The sequence below is a fragment of the Enhydra lutris genome, unplaced genomic scaffold, assembly GCF_002288905.1.
Source record: "Enhydra lutris kenyoni isolate GAN:26980312 unplaced genomic scaffold, ASM228890v2 scaffoldscaffold84, whole genome shotgun sequence".
In the NCBI taxonomy this organism is placed as follows: Eukaryota; Metazoa; Chordata; class Mammalia; order Carnivora; family Mustelidae; genus Enhydra; species Enhydra lutris.
Genome location: NW_019154168.1, coordinates 2,319,623 through 2,344,044, shown reverse-complemented (window position 1 = coordinate 2,344,044; position 24,422 = coordinate 2,319,623). Strand labels below are relative to the sequence as shown.

The 24,422-nt window shown below is 34.1% G+C and overlaps 1 pseudogene; it reads right to left on the bottom strand.

The window, feature by feature from the left end:
- LOC111161335 overlaps positions 1 to 24,422 on the bottom strand; it is a 40,940-nt pseudogene that overhangs the window by 900 nt on the left and 15,618 nt on the right.

Here is a 24,422-nt window from a genome sequence, read left to right as displayed (position 1 = left end):
CCCAGCTTATGCCTAAAAATGCTGTTTTCTATAAATGCCTGGGGGCACTCACCTGGCCCCAGTGAGCTCCCCAACAATCTCCCCTTTCCAAACCAATGCTACGACTGGACCATCCCTGGGGTTCTTATTATGATTGCACGACACCCTTCAGCAACAATCAGAAAACTGAAAATATAAACGTTTATAACTCACAAGACCAGGAAATCACACAATTTACCTGGAGCCACAGAACAAGGTTGGTGGGTGGGGAACTGCACACATGCTCTGGAGATTCTGCTTTTAGTGGAGGATTTCTTGAGCTCATTCTTTACTGATGAATTTATAACATTAGAGCAGCAATTTGTAAAGTGCAGAGAAGGTAAAAGGCGGTGGTCCAAAGGGTCAGTTACTGAAATCAACAAAGGAACCTTAGGGGAAGTAGATGGTCTGCTCTTTATCTACTCCTCTGGCTGGCAATGTGTTCATTGGAGATGGCTCTCCTCAAAGAGGATGAAATGGATGCTTCACCACCAAAGTTTACCGTAGTGTTTACACTGCGTCATAATAATGTTCTTTAGTTTGAATCATGGGTACTTGATTTAAAAAGTGAAATGGGGACCTAACTTTTAATTTCCCTTCTTGTTAATCATTGTCCTAACACAGTTTTTTATTATTTCATGTTTCTGCATTTGTTTGAAATGCTACTATATATCATATACTAATGTCTCATAGGAAAGTCTCTCAGTAGCTGCATTCAGCAATACGTTATTTATTCTGAGGGTGGTGTCAGCCTTCCAGAAGGATTGCTTTAATTTAAAAGTCTTGTATGGTGAGTCACTTCTGTTTACTTTACTTGATTATATTTATCCTAGTTATTGTCCTATGTTAATTTTTATAGATTAATTTAGGATTATTTTCAAATACCTGTGGGGTACAGATTGGAATAACATTAAAACTTACTCGTTGAACATAAGTTCATTTAATGAACTTATTCATTAATTAATCACTCATTAGTGCTTGTTTAAAACTTATTTTTCTATTACTCCAGTTTTTTCTTCCAATGATAAGAAGTCTTTACATTTATTCAGGTATTTTAAACTTAAAGCATTAGAGGGTAATGTTTCAGACATAGATCACGAGCATGTCATGATAGATTTATTGTTATGTATTTTCTATTTTTATTGTAATCATCAATTTATTTCAATTATATTTTCCCAAGTTTCTATTATTCTTATATAAGAAATACATTGATTTTGGATGTTAATTTTATACTCTACTTTATACCTTAACTATCTAATTGTATTTTCATTCAGCCTTATGTTTCTGAGATTTATCCCATATTCAAGTAATTATAGTCTATTAATTTTTATGTTATGTGGAGGCTCATTAAAAGATTATAACCAACTATTTATGAATTCTACAGTTGGTGGGCTTTTGTTCCTACCATGAATTTCCTTTGCTGTATATCCTTGCCAAGATTTGATATCAGCCTTCTAAATTTCTGTCTATTGGGGGTATGCAATGATAATTCATTTTGGTTTGTATGTTCATTATTATTAGTGAGGTTGAACAGTGTACCATATTTTTATTGGCCATTTAGGATTTTTGTTTCCAGGAAGTACTCATTCAAAAAATTTAGTCCATTTTTATTAGTTTTCTTTTCATATTAGTTAGTAGGGATCCTTTTAATATTCTTATACTAAGACTTTTTCAATAAGATGAATTGCAAATATCTTGTCCTACTGTATGCTTTAACTTCCTTCTCTTTTATTTATGTCATATTGAAGAAAAATTTTTAATTTCAGCATAATTCAATTTATCAATCATTTACTTTATGGAAGGAAGAGATAAGTTTTGTATTTTGTTAAAGATATATTCCTAACCTCAAATTCTTTGTTTTCTTCTAAAACCTGTATACTTTTGCCTCTCATTTTTGATCTCTGATTCATTTTAATTGATTTTTCTATAAAGTGGCAATCTAATTTCTTTCTTTCTTTTTTTTAATATATATAAATATCCAAAGATTTCAACATCATTTCTTGAAAACTTTCTCCTCCCTCTCTGCTTTATTAACTCTGACATGTAACAACTGCTCATATATACCTGAGTTTGGTTTTTTTCCCTGGGTCTCCCTTTGTGGGTTCCCCTGGTCTCTCTATTTATCCCTGTGCCAGTACACACAGTCTTGATTATTAGAGGCTTATAATTGGTTTTGATATCTGGTAGAGTAACTCTTTCCACATGTTCTTTTTGTTTATTGTATCTTGATTATTCTTGGCCCTTGGCATTTCCATGTAAATTTTGAATTACAATTAAAAAAAGGTGCTTGCATATATTAATTTATGAAGAATTAACATTTTAGAATATTGGATCTTTGAAACTATGGTCATAATATATCTCTCCATGTAAATACTTCCTCTTTTAATAATTCTTAAACTTTTATAATTTTTGAGATTTTTATATGTCTTCACATTATTTGTAACTTATAAATTTCACTTTCTAAAATTGTCAATCCTATATAGTCATAGATTGATTTGTAGATTCTTTAATATTTTGCTGGTTAGCTCTTTTATTAATTCTATTAATTTATCTATAGACAATTTAAGATATTCCTATACAATTATCTTCAAATAATGGCAGCTTTATTTATTCCTTTTCTATCCTTATAATATGTACAGTTTTTTTAACTTCATTGCATATCCAATATTAAATAGTAGTGGTAATAGAGGGCTTTCTTTCTTTCCTTTTTGGAGTTCAAAATAAGTTTTATCAGAAAGACCAAAGCCCATCATACTCCTTAGATTATTTTTGTTTCTAGAGATGTTCACAAAACTCAGGAAGACACTACACTACCTGATTAACAGTCTGTAAGACGGTAACCCAGAAACAGCCAGATGGAAAAGATGCATAGGGCAAGGTATGTGGGAAGGGGTGCAGAGAATTTTTGTTCTTTCCAGGTGAGCCACACTCCCAGAACCTCTTTGTGTTCACAACCCAGAAGCTCCTTCATTGCTTCATTCCTATACTCAAAAGAACATATTTCAACATGTATATGGTATTTACTGAACGCTTTTCAAGAGACTTTCCTTCATTTTTATTTTTGTTTTTCTAAGTGAATACCTATATATTTTATTGTATCCTTTTTCTACATTTATTGAAGTTGTCAAATGGTTTTCCTATTGGTTAATGTGGGAAATTATATTATTTGATTTTCTAAATTACACCCACTTTGTCTCTCTGAACTAAAATCTAACTTGTCTATATTTACTCATATCCACACAAATTAATGGATTTGGTGTGCTAAAATTCTGTTTAAGACTTTTGTGTGGGGGCACCTGGGTGGCTCAGTCAGTTAAGCATCTGCCTTTGGCTTAGGTCATGATCCTGGAGTCCTGGGATTGAGTTCCACATCAGGCTGCCTGCTCAGTGGGGAGTCTGCTTCTCCCTCTCCCTCTGTTCCTCCCCACACCCCACTGTCCATTCCTGCTCACGCTCACTCTCTCTTTCTCATTCACTCTCTCTCTCTCTCTCAAGTAAATAAAACCTTAAAAAAAAGATTTCTATGTTTATGTTAGTAAGGAAAATATATTTTCACTCTCATATTGTCCTTGCTGAATTATAATATTAAGGTTAAGCTAAATTACATAATAAATTGGAGACTATTTCCCATTTTTTAAAAAACTCTCTGAAAGAGATGTTGTAAGAAAAAGATGATTTTTTTTTTAAAGATTTTATTTATTCATTTGGGAGAGAGAGAGGGCACAAGCAGGGGGAGTGGCCATGGCAGGGGAGAGGGAGAAGCAGACTCCCCACTGAGCTGGGAGACTGACATGGGGACTGGATCCCACGACCTAGAGATCATGACCTGAGCCGAAGGCAGATACTTAACCACTTAACCGACTGAGCCACTCCTGTGCCCCAAGACTGAATGTTTTATAGAATTTACTGGAAGCTTTCTGACATTGGAAGGTTTTTTTTGTTTTGTTTTTTGTTTGTTTTTGAAAGGTGATATTTGGACATATTAATATGAGGAAATACTTGAACTATATTGATAGATTTTCTTATGGAAAGAATCCTTACATTCTTGGAATTAATACCACTTATCCAGTCTGTGTTTGAGCAGGGAAACAGAACAATTATGAATGACATAGAATAAGGGAATGGTTATTAAGGAATACATAAGGAAGAACTGAGGAACTAGAGGTGTGGAAGGATCAGATAAAAGTTACTAATCAGGAATCTTTAAAGAGAGAGCCAGTAAAGGAGTTCATGGGAGGCTATTTTTCTTCTGGCGAAGGGCCAGAAATCTCTGTATATTGACATGCTGGCAGTCTGAAAGAAAAATAGGCAAGAGTTGGGACAAATGGCAATCCATGAGTACAAGCCAAATCTTTCATTCGCCATCTTTAACCTTGATTATGAAGTGACTTGGTAAAAGTCTGCATCTGACCCAGGATGCAGAATCTGCAGGAGATCTAGCTGGAGCTCGGCGGCAGCAGGCCCAGTTGTGGCTTCTTGGCAGAAAAATAAACCAGCAGATGACATGTGGGAGGCAGCAGCACCTAGAGCCCTACTCTGACTTTCAGAGGGTAATGACTCCTGCTTTACTTCTGCTTCACAAATTTCATGCAGATTTTTCATATGTAGTGCTGGCCCAGAACCATACATGGAAGTGAATTATGGGAAATGTAGTTTCCATTTAATCAAATTAATAGTACAAAACCACCACAAGTCCAATTAGCTTGAAAAATACACATACAAATGTTTTACTTAATAGATTTTAATTTATATTTAGCAGTAATATTTGTGTGTGATTGGGGCGCCTGGGTGGCTCAGTGGGTTAAAGCCTCTGCCTTCAGCTCAGGTCATGATCCCAGGGTCCTGTGACGGAGCCCCGCATTGGGCTCTCTGCTCAGCGGGGAGCCTGCTTTCTCCTCTCTCTCTGCCTGCCTCTCTGCCTAGTTGTGATTTCTGTCTGTCAAATTAATAAATAAAATCTTTAAAAAAGAAAAAAAATATTCGTGTGTGATCTTAGAAGGGCCTTTTTGTCGGGTTTTATTATCAATATATGCTAATTTTATAAATAGAATAGAGGTTATTTTATCATGAGTCTCTAATTTTGCAAAATTATGCCAAGTTATGTATGCTCTTTGAAGATATGAAATCATTGCTGAATCAAATGAAGAAAATTGGCAGAGGATGGTGTTTCCTTTTTTGTAGTAGTTATTGGCAGCATTCTCAATTTTTAAAATTGTTCTCGTTGACTTTTTGATAATCCATTTTGTTCTTAACTATGTTAATTTATATTTTCCTTAAAAATCAGCCCTGTCCTCTAGATTCCTGATTATCCTGGAAATAACAAATTTAAAGTAATCTTTTATATCTTTGCTAATATAATACTCTATTCTTAATTTAATTGTCTCTTTTCCTATTTTTTCTAGATGAAGCTAGAAGTAAACAATCTCTTTTATTGATATAGTCAAGGTAGCAGTTCTTAGATTTGTCTAAATCAATTTTTGGATTTTTCTAGTTCATAAATTTTTCATGTTTATTTGTTCCTTCTGTTTCCTATGTTTTTATTTGAGATTGAGGAAGAAGACTGATGTTCTTTTTTTATAATCTCATAGTTTATGTTAGCTCATTTTTATATAGTAATTATAAGTTTTTATCTTTCAGCAATCCCTACATCTCATAAATTAATAAATGTAATATGCTGATGGACTTATGTCCTTTCTAAGTATTGTGAACATATTAATGTTACTGTTCTTCTTTACCCAAAAATGACCTTTGCTGATCTAAATGTTATGGTAATGTATTATAAAATAAATTGACAGTACTATTTCTGATTTTTAAAAAAGTCATGGTACAACTAGGTAAACTTCTTGGTTTCTTTAATTATTTATATCTTCAATTTAAAAATACTTATTAAAATGTTTATATTGAGACATAATGTATGAAGTACATAAATTATGAGCATACAGCTTTATACAATTTTTAAATATGCACATAATATGTAACCATCCTCCATATCAGCATATAGAAAATACTCTGTATCCCAGAAGGTTTTTCATGTCCCTTTCCAGACAATAACTACCACCTCTCCTGCAAAGAAGTAGCCCACTCTGATTTCTGTTACTGTAGTTTAATTTAGCCTACTCTTGAGCTTCTTATAAAAAGAATTATACAGCATCTTCTGATTAAAATCTAAATTGCATTCTATGTAGTCTTTTTATTTTGGCCTTCCTTCCTTTGTTCAACATTTACCTTTGTTGTCACCTTTGGTCATAATTTGTTCTGTTACATTACTAACAGTTATTTTATTTATATAATATACAATTTATTAATCTACTCTAGAGTTGATAGGTATTTGAATTATTTTCAGTGTTTGGCTACTATGAATAAAGCTGAGAATACTACTACTATGCATGTTTTTTGGGGGGAGCACATATACTCATATCTCTTAGTTCTATACCTAAGAGAAGAACTACTATCATAGGCTAGAAGTATATTTAACTTTGGTAGATATTGCCAAAGGGTTTCCCAAATGGCTGTACCAATATATGCTCCCAGCAGCAGTATATCAGATTTCTATTTGCTGCATATCATCGACAAAACTTGGTATTGCTCATCCAGTATTCATTGATTTTTACTATGTGGCAGGTATTATAGTAAATGCACTTTTATTAATGAATTTCCATTGAGCCCCCAAAACAGTCTCATGGGGTAGTTACTGTTATGCACCCAGAATTTACTTCGTTTTTGTTCTTGTTTTTGGTGATATTTTATTGAAATTCAACTCACATGGAGTTATATTAAATACATGTTTTTTACATTTAAAATAGAGAAAATGTCATTACCTTGAAGGATTTATTGTGCCATGGTCCCAACCAGTCAATACCAAATTAACCCAGTAAGCACCATGATTATTCTGATTTCTATCACTAAAGAATGATTTTGCCTATTTTTGAACTTTATATTATTGGAATCCTAGAGTACGTACTCTTTTGTGCTTGAAGCCTTTTTTTTTTTTTGTGCCTAAACCTTATGTCTGTGAGATTAAACATTGTTGCTAAGCTCATTCTCTTGTAGTATACATGGTAGCCCATTTTTATGCTGTGTGGTATTTTACTGTATGGATATTATCCTGTAGTTTATTTACCTTTTCCACGTTGAAGGAACTTGGGTTTATTACATTATGAGGCCATCGCAAACAAAATTGCTATAAATGTATTGACCATGCCTTCTGGTCAATATCATTACTTACTTTGGGGATTATAAACTCAGCAGTGCAGTTGCTGAGTAGAGGGCATATGTATGTTTAGTTGTATTAGATAATACCAAAGAGCTTTTAATATGGGTTAACTCAGTTTGCACTACCATTGACAAAGACTTCTAATTTTTCCAACTCTTTGCCATTACTTGATATTATGTCTTTTTTAATTTCAGTAATTCTGATGGGTGCATCGTGTATTTACACTGTGGTTTGATTTTCATTTTTTCTGATGACTAATGTTGTATACTATCTGTGTATATATTGACTGGCCATTTTGGTAGAGTTTTTCATGAAATGCCTGTTCAAGTCTTCTGCCCAATTTTAAACTGGGTTGATTTGTGTTGTGAATCTTTTCTCTCATTTTGTTGCTTATCTTTTTGCTATCTTGGTTTTCATGAAATGTAGTTCACCAGTCTTTTTTTTAAGGGTTAGTAAAAATATCATATCCTATTTCATATTCTATTTAAGAAAACCTTATGTTTGTGAAGATATGTTCCTATGTTTTCTTCTAGAACTTTTAATATTTTATCAATTATGTTTGAGTATATCATGTCTCGAGTTAATTTTTAATGTGTAGTATAAGGAGGAGGTCTAGTATTGGTTTTTTCATATGGTTATCCAGTTGTTCCTGCACCATTTATTTAAAAACAAACAAAGAAACAAACAAGCAAAAAATGGAACTGAACTGTAGTGGCATCTTCCTGTAAATTAGGAAAATGTATTTGGGGCGCCTGGGTGGCTCAGTTGGTTAAGTGTCAGCCTTTGGCTCAGGCCATCATCCCAGGATCCTGGGATCGAGCCCTGGATCAGACTCCTTGCTCAACAGATGAGTCTGCTTCTCCCTCTCCCTCTACCCCACCTCCCTGCTCATGCTCTCTCTCACTCTCTTGCTCTCTCTTTCAAATAAATCTTAAAAAGAAAGAAAGAAAGAAAGAAAATGGATTTGTATTGGTCTTTTCCAACACTATTCCTTTCCATTAGTGTATTTTTTTTTAAAAGATTTTATTTATTTATTTGACACAGAAAGAGAGAGGCAGAGAGACAGACAGAGAGGGGGGGAAAGCAGGCTCCCCGCTGAGCAGAGAGCCCGATGTGGGGCTTGATCCCAGGACCCTGAGACCATGACCTGAACTGAAGGCAGAGGCTTAACCCACTGAGCCACCCAGGCGCCCCATCCATTAGTGTATTGTAATAATCTTACAGTAATATCACACTGGCTTAACCACTGCAATTTCACAGTAAGTTTTGGTATTTGGTAGCATGGTTCTCCAACATGCTCCTCAAGATTTTCTCTACTATTCTTAACTACTTCGTAATTCTTTTGTTATCAGCTTGGCAATTTCATAAATAAATAGACAAATAAATATTAAATTTAGAAACCAAATAAGTTAACACGGTAATAAAACAAAATCCAACTTGGCTTTTGAGTAGAATTGCATATGTGTATCTACAGACAAATTGGGGAAAACTGATAACATTACTGAGTCTTCTAAGCTATTGGGATGTTATACTTCTCTATTTATTTAGGTTCTTTTAGAAAGTATTTCATCTTTTATAGTTTTAAATGCAGAAGTATTGCATATGTTTTTAGATTTATTCTTAACCACAGAATTATGCTATGCTTTTTTATACTATTGTAAACGTTTATATTTTAGTTTTCCTTTTCTATTTTTTCTTTTATATATAAATACAATTAGATTTTGTACATCAATATTCTAGTCTAGGATCTTGCTATAATCATTACTCCTAGGAGCCTGTTTAAGGATTCATCTTGATTTTTAAGATGCAAAGTCATTATTCTTCCTTTCCAATCTCTTCAATTTTTGTTTCTCCATTTTTGCCTTATTGTACCAGTTAGGACTTCCAAAACATTATTGAATAAATGTATTAAATAAATACATGTTTTTATTCAATAAATGTACCTACTACAACTAAACAAGTATTGAATAAATAAATAGTAGAAACCTTAGTAAATGTTCCACAAAAACTTGAAAAATTATGTATTCCACAGTTGTTGGTATAAATTAGATTAAGTTGGTTAAATTGTGCTACAGAAATCTTTATGTTTACTGACTTTTATATCTGCTTATATTAGAGTTTCCAAGTATAATTGAGGATTTGCCTATTTTCTCTTTTTATCTATCAATTTTTTTTCTCTATCAGATGAAAAAATAAATACTTAATGATATAGGTGCCAGGCTGATATTAAGCCTTTATAGCTTCATCCCTTCAGCTTTGGTGGCCTACTGATCTAAGATAGGAAGAGAGGCATCAGGTGAGATGAGTCTTTCAATGTGCTCAGATACCAGCACACTTATACCAGCACCATTCCTCTAAACCAGGGAATGTTAGTACTACTTCTTGAATATTCAAAAAATGTCTGATGAGACATTTGAATGAATGTCAAAATATATTCACCTTTGAAAAACCATAGAAGGGGGCAAGCATTAGTGGTATCTGTTAGCAAGTGATTGCCAGTAGTCAGTCAAAAAATGATACTATTTAGTCTGTGATGGTGGCAGTGAAGAAAGAAATGGATAGTGTTAGTATAATGTGGATATGGCAGAGACAGCATTTTATAATGCATGAAAAGTAAAGGCCAAGTGAGTGAGGAAATTGAGAAATATGAAATGAATCCTTATTTGAGGCAGGAGATTTAAGAATTTAAGTTCTTTTTGAGTGTACTCTGATTTTCTCTTGTAAGCCCCACTAAAGGAACTACAAACAATCTTAAGGACATCTGAAATAAGTTTGGAGAGCTAATTCAAAATGTATTATTTCATTGTATTCAGTATAATTAAACCCCAAATCTTTTGATATCCAGTTATGTGAATGAAATGTAAGAAGACTATTTTTTGATAATATTAACCACTAAAGAGTTTTTTAGCTGCACTAATAAATGAAAGTGAATATTTATACTGTGATATACACTGATACTTGCAATGCTAACAAAAATACTTCCAGAGACTTAAATTACAATATTTTTAAAATTTAAAATTTTCATTCAAATGCAGATCTTGTTTACATTGTGAAATAATGCTGATTTGAAAATGTGCTTAATTACGTGGGATTTCAAAATGAGTACTGAAGAATTGATAATGATACACAAAGTTAACTAGAAAAACATATCATTAAAGGCCAGGTTAGAAAGTAAGGCTTTAACATTTTGATATTTAGATGAAAGATGTGGAAGCACAGAATAATGATTTATTTGAACTAGGATATGAATGAATGGAAATTGCTCTATTATCAAGCATCAAGATAGATACCAATAACTGGAATGTTAAGTACTGATTGTCATTAAATATAGAGGCTGAAAAGTTGCTTTGACTAGTGCCTTAAATATCAGTTTTCAAAATCGTTTAATCACTGACTAATGTTCTTAATATATACCATTTTTATCTGAATCCATGATATACTATACCAGTAAATGGCTTGAAATGTCAAATGCAAATGCTACCTGACAAGTTGCAATGAACCCTTATGCCCACATTTTTTTATAAGTGATCTCAGTAGCATGAACATTGTGTATTCTACACATATTCCCTGTTCAAAATGTCCATCATGCCAAATTGTTAATGAGTAGTTTTTGTTTTGTATAGAATGTATTGATTCAAGACATTTTTAGAATGAATTATTTTTCTTAATCCTCCTTTCAAAGATGCTTGTTAATAAATTTACTCTACCCTGACATCTACTTATTCACAGGACATTATATCAATGTCTGAACGACCATTCATTTATTTCATAAACATTTCTTGAGCATCTACCATGTGGGAACAAAAGAATAAGTTATGACCAATACTCTCAAGGAGCTCTGGTCAATGGAGGGTTGGGTAAAAAAGCGGGGGGGGAAGTCATGATGAAAGTAACAAGTGTACAAACAGAGATAAAATAAAACAGAATGAAAGCCCAGAAGAAGGAATTTGGAGGATTTATCAGAGATGCCCTAGAAAAGGAGATATTTGAGTTGTATCTTGAAGAAGGAAAATACATTTGGCCAGTCCACAAATTAAAGGACATTGATGACAGAATAATCAACTTAATAATGGATAGATGTGGTTTGAATGCTTACCATCAGCCAAACTGGATAGAAAGTGACGTTTGGGTTCCTGTGTGGCTCAGTCAGTTTACTTGACTGCTTTCAGCTCAGGTTATGATCCTGCAGTTCCAGGATCGAGTCCTGCATTGGGTTCCCTGCTCAATAGGGAGTCTGCTTCTCCTTCTGACCCTACCCCTCTCATGCTCTCTCTCTCTCTCTCTTTCTCCCAGATAAATAAATAAAAATTTTTTTAAAGAAGTGGCCTTTCTTCCCCTATATTACTGTGATTATTTCCACACTACAGATTAAGAAATTGAGTCTCAGAATTGTCTTATAGCTAGCCAAGGATAGAGCTGGGATTCAGACTCAGCCGGTTTAAGTTCAAGCCCCATACTCTTCATTGTCATGTGCCACTTAATGGCACAGGAAAAGATGGAGGTGGAGAGTGGAAGACTTGGAAGGCATGGTAATGGAGTTTTAAACTCCCCAAGGCCAATTTTAAACACCAGAGATCATAATTCCAAGTATGCCCTATGCCAAGAGTACAGATACATTTTTTATGTGAGTGTATTTTTTAATGGCCAGGTGATTCAGAACTTAAAGTTATGGATTTGTTCTACTGACTTAATAAATGGGGAGCGTAGACCAAAAATTGAAGTCCTCTCCAAAATTTTCCAAATTGACCTTCTTCCTCTTTATCTTGTTACAATGGCCACGGAAAGAAATAATCACAAATATGCCTCTGATGGTCTTTTTACCTCTTAAAATATATGGAGCTTCTTTTTTCTTCAGAGAAAGATTTTTGGGATTCTTAACACTTCTTTCTCACCATTATTTTTTTTTTTTTAAGATTTTATTTATTTATTTGACAAACAGAGATCACAAGTAGGCAGAGAGGCAGGCAGAGAGAGAGAAGGAAGCAGGCTTCCTGCTGAGCAGAGAGCCCTATGCAGGGCTCCATCCCAGAACCCTGGGATCATGACTTGAGCCAAAGCAGAGGCTTTAACCCACTGAGCCACCCAGGCGCCCCTCTTTCTCACCTTTAATAGCATGTATTTAACTAGTGTTTGCTTATAACCTAGTCTACCTTTTTTTTTTTTCCCCTCTGAGTGAATTTTTGGAGATTAGTCCTGAGAAACTAATAATGGTCCTGAGCTAGGACGGTGTATCCAAAATAACATTCCAGCTGGCTTGGTTTTTGTTTGTTTTACAGGAATGTTCTGCTTTAGAAATGCCCGCTATGTAACCCTTAATTTGAATATATATTTAGGGCAATAGTTGGTACTGTCACATAATAATTGACTGCAAGCTTTACTCATGAAGAGGTGTTTCTATGCCAAGCATGAAAACTGGCAAGGGGTGGAGGGAAAACTAAATGCAAAGCAGCAGTACGAGGGTAGTTGATGACACTTACCTAATTAAAATCCCTTCTACTTCCTATTCTTCCTTGTCATACAAGAGAGTAAATATAGGTGATGATAAAGAAAACAAAATTGGATTGAGTGCTCATATCAGCTGTGATGATTACTAGGGGTCTCCTAAGTTTCTTTTCATGTAACTCCATGGGATGAAAACAGTTACATGGTGCTAGGTTGGAGAGTTCTCCTTCAGCTTAAACCCTGTTCAAACACTCTTAAGGGTTGTTTATTACAGTTCCCACATAATCCACTCATCATATAATATTCTCTATGACTTTTTATTCTTCACCTCATTTAGAATCCCTAAGTTACAGATGTTTTGGTCTGTGGCAGGCAGCCTCTTAGATAGTCCCTACCTCATTGTTTTCATGCCCTCATACTATCCCCTCCCTTTGTATTTGAGCTCAGCTTATTGACTGCCAGTGAATAGGATACAACAGAAGTATTTAGCTGTTACTTTTGAGACTGAATTACAAAAAGACTGTGGCTTTCCTTTTGGGTGTACTCACTTGTTCCCTAATTCTGAAGGAAGGAAACCAGCTGCCATCTTTGAGAGCTGCCCTATATTAATTTGCTAGGGCTGCCATAACAAAATACAATAGACTGGGTGGTTTAAATTACAGACATTTGCTTTCTCACAAGTCCAAGGTCAGGGTGTCAAGCAGGGCTGGATCTTTGGCTTGAAGATAGGTATCTCCTTGCTCTGTCACTATGAGCTTGGTGAGAACCCATGCATTTTCCCAGAGTTTCTGGCTTTCCAGAACTTCCCAAAGGGTCCCTCATAAATGGGACTAAATCTAAGGCAAATATGGTCATAAGTTGCATCTCCTCTTTCCTTGGTGTTCTATACACCCTTTGGGATTCAATCCTTGCTTATCCTTCAGCATGTATATAAGATTTAGGGGAAAAAGGCAGAAAAATTGCTTCTAGGAGAGATGAATGTTATTCCTTGCTCTACCTAGAGTAGCAAGATAATAGGGCTGCTTTTCTTGATCATCCCTTGTGAAGACATTATTCAAAACAGGTAAAAGCAATTGAAACTGGATTACTGGCATCCATCTCAATGATGATCACCTTAATTTTGATTCTCCTTCCCTAAAGTAAAATAACAATAACAATAACATAAAACCAACAAAACTTCAAACAATTTTTGAAGATCTACGCTTTCTCTTTCATTTGCCTGGAAAGAAATAGACTTTTTCAAAAAGTGCCATAAGAAATCGAGACTTGAAGTCATATTATCTGTGTTGTCAGAAAAGCTAGGTCCTTGGAAATACACAATTACTTTCATTCATGAGGTCTGTGTTCATGACTATCAGTACTCCACTGTCTCCCTTTTGGAAATGTCAAGGAAGAATGTTCACATATTAGACCTGAATTGCAAATGCTTAGCTGTATCAGTGAGCTGCAATCTAACCGGTAAAACTGATTTTTAATGACATGATCTCCCAATACTGTAATAGATTGGTGTAGTCTGAGGAAGTCATCAAATAGTGCTAACTACTTCTGTGATATGTTAGGGGAGTTGTTTGAGTGCTGATAAAGGCAGTCAAAATAACTCTGGGTATTTGGATAAGAAAAAGTATGTTTAAATATGTTCAGCACAAAGAAAACAAAATATAACGCAATTCTGAAACTCCTTTCTTTTATTCACATTTTAGAAGCATATAATATTTATCTTACCAGTCTACAAATGGGTTTCAAACTGTGTAGTCACCAACTCTCTGTGCAATTTGTATTAAGCCTAAATGAATTACAAGCAATCAGAAAGTCTTCTCTATTTCTTACTAGAAAGCTGATTATTAGGGACCCAGATAATTCAGGCCATAATTTAACCGGATACATTATTTGGAATTAAGTCTGAAGCTGGTAGTGATATTAATGTGTGTGTGATATGTGTATGTGGGGGCGGGGGGAGGTGATGGCTGATTGGGAAGCAAAGATGAAATTATTTACCAGTATAAAAATCACTGAATAGACGGTGATCTAGCTTTAACTCTGCCACTAGCTATATAACTTCATTTCTTTGTATCTTTGACTTTTATTTGTAAATTGAAGCAACTGGAAAAAAAATTCAAGTCATTTCTATTTAATCTGTGTTTTCTATTTCAGGCAAAATAATGATAAGTTGACTAAATATTTTGTTAATTTAACTAGAGCATGGGTTCAGGTAGATAAATCTTAGGCAAAGTGATATAATTTAAAGACCACATAGTTCTCAAGTAAGTTTCACTTCACATGTTAAGAAAACTGATATTAAATAATTTGTGATGATTCAATTTGTATTTCAAAGAATGAGGAGATGTAACACATTATGTTGGGAAAGTTTCCATGAGATTATTTAGATGGTGTGTCCTCAGATATCCCTAATGTTCCATAACCCTTTAAGACAAGGATCATAAATCTATCCAAGAATTTTCCCTGAAAATATCAGCCATCTATTGGATTTTTTTTTCTTGGCCCTCATAAACATGCAAATACACATTAAAACCTCTTAAATTTATGTAGAAAGTCAGGGACTAGACATATTTCCTCTTAGGCCAGAGTGTAGGTTTACATTTTAATGAGAAATTAGAAGAAGAAAGCTTCTTGATGCCCAAGGAAAGGGCAAAGAGGACAATCAGACTAAAAATAAGTGCATTAAAAATCATTCACTACATTAAATATGTGTGTTAAAAACACGGTCCTAAGCTATATTTCCCCCTCAACTCTAAAGCAAAGCGTGTCAATTAGACATATTTATACTAGCAGTGATGCTGAGGGTAGCAAAAGAGTCCTCTGAAATGGATTTCTCAGGCAAAGGGACTTAGAGTTTAAAGCTACATTAAAAAGCCAGTGAAAAAAAATTAAAAAGCAACATAGCCATCTCTTCTGCCTCTGGTAGGAAAGTAAACATTTTTCAGCTAAAAATGATTAATCTTGATATATTAAGTGCAGTGTTAAATGTTCAATTTATTTCAAGAAATTTTGAACATTATGGTGTCATATGCAAGATGCTGCACTGTGGGAATAAAAGAATGAAAATGCATGCTAACAAGTCGCTTGCAATATTGTAGGAGAAATTACACAAATGTTAAGAACCATAATGCAAGACAACGTGTTCTAAAAGCTCTAATACAAGCAAACACCCAGGAAGATCAGGTAATGATGTTATTTCAATTTCAGCAAAAACATCTTCATCTTTTAGTGAAAACACTGGATGGAATAAGTAACATTTGCTCAGCATCAGCTGTGATATTATGAAGTTCTTACACTGTGCCCTGGAATACATGTACAAGAATATTTATAGCAGCTTTGCTTGTAACTCCAAGCTGGAAACAGCCAAGATACATATTGTCAGGAAAAGTTATAAATATCTTGTGAACTATTACATAATAGACTACTTGGTATCATTAGAAATGTATAAATTGCAGCTACACATGTGAACACAGGTGAATATTAGAAATGAATTTTGAATAAAAGTTGCAAAAAAACCTACATGGCACAGTACTATTTTTTTTAATAAAGACCAAAAACAAGAAGAAAACTAAAAATGTATTCATTAGAAGTTCATACTTATATAGTAAGTAAAACACAAAGAAACCCAAGAGAAAATTTAGAATAGGTGATCCAGGAGTGTGGTTACTTTTGTTGAAGAAACACAGGATAGGATTAGGGGTGATGTAAACAAGAGACTGGATTATAGTGTGCTCTCCCACAAATATTTATAAATATTACACTATCATTTAACAATATGGAGATGTGGAGATGTCTGAGGCTAGCAAAATACTGATTTTTTTTTTTTTTTTTTAATATGAACTGCTTTGGAAGCCTGGATGTTGGTAACCCATCTTCATCTGCTTTGATATTCAGGCATTTGTCTGGGTATTAACTTATTTTCATGAATTATCTCTGGTTCTCATTGAACCTTCCATATTTGCAACTCAGTCCTTTCCTTAGTTCAGGTATTGCTTCTGCCTTTTCCTCTGTGTGTGACAGTTACTCTCCACCCACTTGATCCTCCACTACTCCTCATCTAGAAAATTCTGCTCATGAAGACCATTCAGATAGCAATGCAGCTTCCTCCCTGCCCTCCGTATAGGTGAGTCCCCCCATGACATGCTAGTGTTAGCATGTAGAAATCTTCCATGGCACTGACTTCATATGCGCTTGCAGCTTCTTTTGAACAATTATTAAATCAGTGTCTTTTTCTGTCAGTAGTCATTAAGCTAAATGAAGACAGTGGCCATGGAATTTTTTTATCCCTATTTTATTTCCTGTGTCTAACATGTATTTGAATGAAATATTATATTTCTTGAATAACTGTCTCAGTGAATTTATTTTTATTCTTTTTTTTTTTTTTAGATTTATTTATTTGACACGGAGAGAGAGATTACAAGCATGCAGAGAGAGAGAGGGGTGAAGCAGGCTCCCCGCTGAGCAGACAGCCCTACGCAGGGATTGATCTCAGGACCTTGAGATCATGACCTGACCCGAAGGCAGAGGCTTAACCCACTGAGCCACCCAGGTGCCCCTATTTTTATTCTTCATTTGTGCACACACACTCTCTCTCTGTCTTTCAACTCCGATTGTAAATAGATTCTCTTATGACTATGTTTCATGGTTCTTTTACTTTTTTTTCTTTATTTCTTTTCTGTAAATTACACAAGCATTTATAAGTTTTATAAAATTACATAAGCTTGTGTTCTCCTTTAGTCAATTTCCTGCCAAATAGATCAATTTTTTATATACTTGTAATTATTAAAATCAAGGTTTTAATCTATATGGTTTTTGTTTGCATTTTGCATTTTCCTCTCCTCTCCTCATTATTGCCTACCCTTGATTTGTTAGTGGAATGTTTTCTTGAATTTTAAGTAAGTGAATTAAGTATTATTTAAACTTGTCTCCTTTTCCCCCTCTTATTTCTCTTCTGTTTTCACCTCTTTTTAAGGAGTCAATGATAGCATATAGTGTTTTTTTTGAAGTATTTATTTAAAATCCAATTAGGTAACATAATGGTGTAATATTAATTTCAGGTGTACAATATAGTGATTCAAAACTTCCACACATCACCCTGTACTCATCACAACAAATGGACTCCTATATCCCCATCACCTATTTAACCCATCCCCTATCAGTTTGTTCTCTAGAGTTTAGAGTCTGTTTTTTGGTTTGCCTCTCCCTCTTTTTTTTTTTCCTCTTTGCTCCTTTTTCTTGTTTCTTAAATTCCAAATATGATTGAAATCATATGACATTTGTCTTTCTCTGACTTATTTCACTCAGATAATACTGTCTAGTTCCATCCAAGTCACTGCAAATGGCAAGATTTCATTCCTTTTTGTGGCTGAGTAATGCTACATTATATCTATCTATCTATCTATCTATCTATCATCTATCTAATTTCACCTCTTCTTTATTCATTCATCAGCTGATGGACACTTGAACTGTTTCTATAATTTGGATATTGTAAATAATGCTGCTATAAACTTTGGGGTGCATGTATCCCTTTGAAATCCCAGGAGTTTATTTTTGCCTTGCTTCAGGAGACATAACTAGACAAATGTTGCTATGGCTATTGTCAAAGAGGTTACTGTCTCTTTTCTCTAGAATTTTTATGGTTTCATGTCTTACATTTAGGTCTTTAAACCATTTTGGATTTATTTGTGTATGAGGTATAAGAAAGTCATCCAGTTTCATTCTTTTGCATGTTGTTGTCCAATTTTCCCACCATTTGTTGAAGAGACTGTCTTTTTTCCTATTGGATATTTTTAACTTCTTTGTCAATAATTCATTGACCATACAGTCAGGGAGTTCATTTTTAGGTTTTTTATTCTGTTCTATTGGACTATGTGCCTATTTTTGTGCCAATACCAGACTGTCTTGATCACTACAGCTTAGCTTTGTAATATAATTTGAGATCTGGAATTTTAATGGTTCCAGCTATGCTTTTCTTTTTCAAGGTTGTTTTGGCTATTTAGGGTCTCTTGCAGTTTCATACAAATTTTAACGTTGTTTGTTCTAGCTCTGTGAAAAATGCTGTTGGTATTTTGATAGGGGTTGCTTTGAATGTGTAGATGCTTTGGGTAGCATAGACATTTTAACAATATTTGTTCTTCCTATCCATGAGCATGGAATGTCTTTCATTTCTTTGTGTCATCTTCAATTTGTTTCATCTGTGTTTTGTAGTTTTTTTTTCTTTAGCATTCTTTTTATTTTTTTTATTTTTTATTTTTTTATTTTCAGCATAACAGTATTCCTTGTTTTTGCACCACACCCAGTGCTCCATGCAATCCGTGCCCTCTCTAATACCCACCACCTGGTTCCCCCAACCTCCCACCCCCCGTCCCTTCAAACCCCTCCGATTGTTTTTCAGAGTCCATAGTCTCTCATGGTTCACCTCTCCTTCCAATTTCCCCCACCTCCCTTCTCCTCTCTAACTCCCCTTGTCCTCCATGCTATTTGTTATGCTCCACAAATAAGTGAAACCACATGATAATTGACTCTCTCTGCTTGACTTATTTCACTCAGCATAATCTCTTCCAGTCCCGTCCATGTTGCTACAAAAGTTGGGTATTCATCCTTTCTGATGGAGGCATAATACTCCATAGTGTATATGGACCACATCTTCCTTAGAGTACAAACCCCTCACCTCTTTGGTTAGGTTTATTTGGAGGTATTTTATTGTGTTTGCTACAATTATAAATGTGGTTGATTCCTTAATTTCTCTTTCTGTTGCTTCATTATTGGTGCATGAAATGCAATAAATTTCTGTATGTTGATTTTGTATCCTGCAACTTTACTAAATTTATTTATCATTTCTAGCTGCTTCTTGGTGAAGTTTTTGGGTTTTCTATATGAAGTATTATGTCATCTGCAAATAATGAAAATTTTACTTCTTTCTTGCTGATTTGGATGCCTTTATTTCTATGTGTGGTCTGACTGCTGTGGCTAGGACTTCCAGTACTATGTTAAATAATAGCAGTGAGAGTGGACATCCCCTTCTTGTTCCTGACCATAGGGGGAAAGCTCAGTTTTTCCCCACTGAGGATGGTATTACCTACAGGTTTTTCATATATGGCCTTTTATAAACATAAAAGGGACAATCCAACAAGAAATATAACAATGGTAAATATATATACACCCAACATGGTAGCACCCAAATATATAAAACGATTAACAGCAGGCATAAAGGAACCAATTCATAATAAGACAATAATAGTAGGGGGCTTTAACATCCCATTTACATCAATGAACAAATCATCTAAACAGAAAATAAACAAAGAAATGATGGCTTTGAATGACGCACTAGACTAGATTGACTTAACAGACATATTCAGAACATTCACTCCTTAAAAAGCAGAATACACATTCTTTTCAATTGTACATGGGACATTCTCCAAAAGAGATCACGTATTAGGCATAAAACAGTCCTCAACAAACACAAAAAGATTGAAATCATGCCATGTACTTGTTCTGACCATGCTGTGAAACAAGAAGCCAGGGCCCCTGGATGGATCATTTGGTTAGGCATCTACCTTTGGCTCAGGTCGCAATCTCAGGATCCTGGGATAGAGCCCCACATCAGGCTCTCTGCTCAGCAGGGAGTCTCTTTCTCCCTCTCACTCTCCCTCTGTGCTTTTTCTCTCTCTCAAATAAGTAAATAAAATCTAAAAAAAAAAAAAAAAAAGGAAAAAAGAAAAAGAAAGAAACTAGGAGTTAACCACAAGAAAAAATTTGGAAAGACACAAATACATGGGGTTTAAACAACATGCTACTAAACAATGAATGGGTCAACCAGGAAATCAAAGAAGAAGTTTTAAAAAATACACAGAAACAAATGAAAATGAAAACAAAGTGGTCCAAAATCTTTGGATGCAGCAAAAGTGGTCTTAAGAGGGAAGTATATAGTAATACAGGCCCAACTTAAGAGTGAAGAAAAATCTTGGGGCACCTGGGTGGCTCAGTGGATTAAAGCCTCTGCCTTCAGCTCAGGTCATGATCCCAGGGTTCTGGGATCAAGCCCTGCGTCAGGCTCTCTGCTCAGCAGGGAGCCTGCTTCCCTTCCTCTCTCTGCCTGCCTCTCTGCCTACTTGTGATCTCTCTCTCTGTCAAATAAATAAATTTAAAAAAAAAGTCAAGAAAAATCTCTAATAAAGAACCTACCCTTATAACAAATGGTGCTAAAAAAAGGACAACAACGCCTAAAGCCAGCAAAGGGAAGGAAATAATAAAGATAAGAGCAGAAATAAATGATATAGAAATGAAAAAAAAACAATAGAATAGATCAGTGAAACCAGGAACTAGTTCTTTGAAAGATTTAATAAAATTGATAAACCTCTTGCCAGACTTACCAAAAGAAAAAAGATCCAAATAAATAGAATCATGAATGAAAGAGAAGAAATAACAACCAACACCACAGAAATACAAACAATTGCAAGAGAATATTATGAAAAACTATATGCCAACAAATTGCACCACCTGGAAGAAATGGATAAATTCCTACAAACATATAAACTACCAAAACTGAATCAGGAAGAAATAAAAATTTGAACAGATTGATAACCAGCAAATAAATTGAATCAGTAATCAAAAACTCCCAACAAACAAATGTCCAGGGCCAGATGGCTTCACAGGCAAATTCTACCAAACATTTAAAGAGTTAATACCTATTCTTCTCAAACTAACTCCAAATAAGAGAAAAAGAAGGAAAACTTCCAAATTTATTCTAGAGACAGCATTACCCTGATACCAAAACCAGATAAAGACTCTACTTAAAAGAACTATAGGCCAATATCTTGATGAATATGGATGCAAAAAATTCTCAATAGAATATTAGCAAATTGAATTCAACAATACATTAAAAAAATTCATTCACCACAATCCAGTGGGATTTATTCCTGGGTTCATGGGTGGTTTAATATTTGCAAAATCAATGAATGTGGTACACAACATTAATAAAAGAAAGGATAAAAATCACATGATTGTTTCAATAGATGTGGAAAAAGGATTTGATAAAGTACAACTTCCATTCATGATAAAAAACTCTCAACAAAGTAGGTATAGAGGTAACTTACCTCAGTAGTTTAATTATTATTGTTATTTCTTCATATTGGCTCTCTTAACTGTATTATCTATTTTGATTTTCATTATCTTACTATTTTTTATTTATGGTTAAAGAAGAAGGCTTACACCTGCCTGACTCCAAAAGTTGACTCAGTCATTCAAAATGAACCAGTCTAGGGAAGATAGTTTTCTCTCTTACAACAATAAGCAAAGGAAAAGTATAAGTGGGACACTTTTCTGCCTCTGCGATGTGACTCATTGGCCAAAAATATTTATAGCTAACTGTTCTATGCATCTCAATTCAAATGTCCTTGTGAATGCAGCCCCAGTCATGAGTAGAAAGAATGATATTTTAGAAATCTTCTTTTTAATAATAAATTATATGGTTTCTCAAGTAACTTTTGATTTTTGAGTATGGGTGAAACATTTAGGATCTTTTGAGTAAAGATTTTAATTTAAAAATATTCTAACTCACAGACTACTTTTCTAAACTTTCCTTATTTTCTAATTTTTTCCAATATTAGAGCAGCAGGTTTTTCATTTTTTTTAAAGTGTTTTAACAAGTAGGTAAATATTTTGCCCTAGAGAAGAGGCAGCATTTTGGTCCTAATAATGTGAGTTATTATAGACTGCATATGGTACCAATTCATGCCAGGAATAAAATATCATTACTTTCTTTAAATAAAATATGAATTCTCTAAGATTTCAGTCTATCAACTTTAAAACCAATGCTGAGCCAAAGGCGGACACTTAACTAACTGAGCTACCTAGGTGCCCCCTCATTGACTGTTATTTAAACAACTTATACTATTAAATTTTAGATTTTTTTCTGAAGTTTAATGTTGATATTATTTGCATGGAAAGCATTTGATTCTAGCCTTAAGCATCTGAATAATGAATAAATACTTTCCTGATACAAAGTGATATGACACCCACTAATGTCATAGGTATACATGTCTACTGAGCAGTTTGTTGAATTCACTGTATTTAAACTCAATATGGAATAGCATGAAAATAATAATACAAATAAATGAATTAAAGAGATTGTTTGAATTGCATTGGGTTATTATAAATGCCAATTATACTTTAAAATTTGCCTCATTTATAAACCCCCAAAAGTAATTGTGTAGCAAAAAATGATAAAATGATATGCTGTATAATGGAACAGCTCATAAACATATATATAATGATTGTACAGTGAAAAAATTGCTTTGGCTAAGTAAAAGTTTTCCTTGTTATCTTTTCCTGTTTTTTAAATATGCAAGTAAAGCAATTCTCCAAGTATGGAAATAGCTTGGAGTAGAAACTGAAGGAATTTTAGCAGGAGTTTCACTTTTGATTTTGAATCATATATTTGGTTATATAATATTTATGGAGTTAAGGGGCAAGTCATACCTAAATGAAATGACACAAAGTGCATTTTAGTAGGAGACAACAAACTGTCAACTTGTTCTGTCTCTGGAGACTAAGCATTTTCTGGAAATTGAATTCTAGGTAAGTGATAGAATGAGGATTCAGTAACGGGAACTATCACAGGAGGAAAGTCAATAAAGCAAAGCCAGTTTTCCCAGGAGAGAAAGATGGAAGCAAACTAAGAAAGAGCCAGGAGTCCAAATCCAGAAAGTAAAGGAATCTAAAGTTTTTGTTAGTAATACAAAACTGAATTTGAAAATAGATGCTCAACTTTTCCAGCATTTATAGTTGTTTCACTTGTCATAAACTTCATATAGTCATAATACTACTTATTTTAGTACTACCTACTTTAGAAAATGTTCTCTTTGTCTCACTGTTATGTCAGTCTGTTTTGTCCTTATCAATTCAAGGTCCACCAGGTTGCATAAAATGGATGAGTGAAGCCATAATTTTAATACTCACCTTTGTCTCAAGATTATAATTCAGAGAATATCCAGATACATTAATATTTTTAATCTTAGGTAGTTGGCACAACATTTGAGCCTTGAAACTTAAAACAACAAAACCCTAAACTTAGTATCTTATACAAAGCAGATCACTTAGGTGAAGAATCTCAACAATTAGAGACCGTATGAGACAACCTTACACGTCTTCTTCAAATCTATTCTTGAGAAAAATGCCAGCCCTGAATTATGAATGAACTTTCCAGACTTACTCCATGGATGCAGAGGAGTAATTCTGGGCCTGTGACTACAATATGGTAATGGGACATCACAGACACACAGACCTGGTGATTGGCAGCCTTATCCCAAGTGAGGAACTGAGAGATGGCCAACACTCATGCATTTTTGAAAAGGGCTATGATATTTAATGGATTATGTTTGTAAATACCAAGTTTATATTAAAAAAGTAAAGACCTTTGACATTAATTCAAAGCATGCATTAAATTTTAGGACTTATTTTTGCACTTCATCTAAACTTTAAAAAATTATATATTCTTCCTTAATTTATAAATTTGTAGAAATCTTTGCTTATCCCATAGCCATGGCAGGACTTGCTGTGAAGTTCTGAAACTTTTCAGTGTTCTAAATTACTTTGTTTATATTTTGTAATTTATAAAGTGCATTCAGATAAGTTAATTCATTTTGATAATGTTTTTACATGTTGGTTGTTCAATTTCAGGGGTCATTAGAGCTATAACCTTCTTGCATTGGATCCTCAGTTTGAAAATGGAACTGAAAAAGTAATGACCCTG